The sequence below is a fragment of the Dasypus novemcinctus genome, chromosome 13 (assembly GCF_030445035.2).
Source record: "Dasypus novemcinctus isolate mDasNov1 chromosome 13, mDasNov1.1.hap2, whole genome shotgun sequence".
NCBI lineage: Eukaryota > Metazoa > Chordata > Mammalia > Cingulata > Dasypodidae > Dasypus > Dasypus novemcinctus.
In genome coordinates this window covers 93,954,078-93,956,285 of record NC_080685.1, presented here as the reverse complement: position 1 = coordinate 93,956,285, position 2,208 = coordinate 93,954,078, and the positions used below count along the sequence as shown (strand labels likewise).

At 46.9% G+C, this 2,208-nt stretch overlaps 1 non-coding gene across 1 annotated transcript; it reads right to left on the bottom strand.

The window, feature by feature from the left end:
* Positions 1 to 1,073: 1,073 nt before the first annotated feature.
* Positions 1,074 to 1,205, bottom strand: LOC111766948 (small nucleolar RNA SNORA38). The gene has a single exon (XR_002798865.1). It is a non-coding gene; the product is annotated as a small nucleolar RNA SNORA38 (small nucleolar RNA).
* Between the last annotated feature and the right edge of the window lie 1,003 nt (positions 1,206 to 2,208).

The following is a 2,208-nucleotide window of genomic DNA, read 5'->3' as shown; positions in this document are numbered from 1 at the left end:
CTAAACATCCCTGAGCAAATCTGAGCAGCATATAAAACAAGACCAAAATCAGTTGAGTTTCAAGATCATCAAATTCAATTGCAGCCCAATTTACAAATTAGGGTAGATCATATTACTCTTTTCTAAATATTCTGGTTTCAGTCCCTTAAGAGGATTATACACGCGTGCATTGCTGAACTCAGGAGCATCCATGTGACTTGCTCTGGCCAATGAAATGAGGGTGGAAATGATAGGCAGCACTTCCCAGCAGAAGCTCTCAGAGCCAGCTGGTGGTCCATCGTGTCTCCTTCCCTCTGCCACCGCTACCAAGAGTATTCCAGCCAGGCACTGCTCCTTCAGTGAAAACAAATCCTTGAGTAAAATTGACCACGTTGCTGTGCCCCAACAACTCAAGATGTGGACGCATATTGTAGAGGGAGAAATAAACCTTTGTTGTTACAAGCCAGTAAGTTTGGGAGACCATTTCTTACCACAATATAAAGTAGCTTATCCTGACTGATATATAGTGCAAAACAAAAGTCAAGAAACACCAACTGAGCAGCCAGCAATTCAGAGAGAACAATTCAAATAAAACAACTTCCTATAAACTGGGTAATGTTTCCCAATTGTGATCTTACTATTAACAACTGTGATCCGCATAATGCTACCCTTTTTTTGAAAACTCTGTACTAAGCATTTTTCACACATGATCTCATTTAATCCTTTCAACAATGATAAGGAGGTAGATATAAATCTTCACTGTCCATCTGACAGAGAAGAAAACCGAGACCCAAAGAGGTTAAGTCATTTCCCAAACGTCATTCACCAATTAAGTGCCAAAAGCAGGAATTTAATTTATTCTGACTGGCTCCAAATCCCTCATTCATATCACTTTTCCTCAGGACTCAACAGGAATAAACCAACTGGCCACACAAGGTGACCTCTGGATACAAGGTGGGTTTTTTTTTTGTTTTGGTTTCGGTTTTGGTTTATCTCTGTGGGAAAGGTCATCTTGAGCCTGCAGAAAGCAAGCTGGCTTAGTTTTGCTTTTGGTTTGGGTTTGGGTTCTGGTTCTGGCTCTGGTTCTGGTTTTTCTCTGTGGGAAAGGGTCATCTTGAGCCTGCAGGGAGCAAACTGGCTCCAGACTTCTCCAAGTCCATATCTCTTTGCCTCCAATTCCTACATGTCCAAGGTCAGGTGGCTACAAGTTTGACCTGACAAAAACTGGGGTCATTGCTAATATGATCTGGATTAAGTTACTCAGTCTCCTGAGGCTCGGTTTTCTCATCTGGAGAATGGAGATGATAACATTATCACCAGCCTTGGTAGAGGATTAAACACAGCATAAAGGTGGCCAGCACAATAACTGGCACATTCATATCAGCATTCATTTAAGACACCTCTCTGTAGAACCAGTGGCAGTCCTGCTGTAGCTCAGGAGTACTAGGACTGAAGACAGATTTGTTCTCTCTGGTGTCTCTATATAAAGCCTCCCTCCTGGGTCCACATGAGACCAAGGCACAGCAGGAGACTAAGTCAATGGAGATGCAGGGCTGGGTCCCAGGGCAGGATGGTCACCCCTGAGGAGCGGCACACAGAGCAGGTACAGGGTGGCCACAGATACAACTTCTCCTTCAATGTAATTGGCAAAGTGCAGACGGCCGGGGGCGCCCGTCAGCAGACCCCTTAACAGATGGACCCATGAAATGTAGGAGCAGGTTGGGCACCACTGGCCAGAAAAGGAGAGCTGGGAGGAACAGGGCCTGGCTGGGGCTGAAGGCAGAGAAAGAGAACAGCAAACAAGAGTGAGACAGTGACAGGCCATGGCCCCTGACTAGCAATGAGCTGATGGAAGCAGCTGATAGGACTAATGACAGGAGGTAATGATGATGAAAAGCACTTAAGCAATAGGCCTTCAAGTAGCTGTTGTTGTTGCTGAAAGGCCTCCGCCACAGAACAAAGCAATTAGTCAGTCACCCCAGACACCCAGCCCCTCCTCCGCCCGCCTCCCTTTTCCCACCTTTCCAGACCTCAGACCATTCATCCCTTTGTCTCACCAGCCCAGACTGCAGCAGCCCAGACCCAGCAAACAGAAATGCACCAGCTGGAGGCCAGTCTGTAACGGCTGTCTCCCAACCAGCCGCTCTGAAGGCGGGCTGCGGCTAAAAGTGGGGCCAGCCCTAGAGAAGGCTCTCTACCTCCGCAATTCTGCCATGACGGCGACATTAA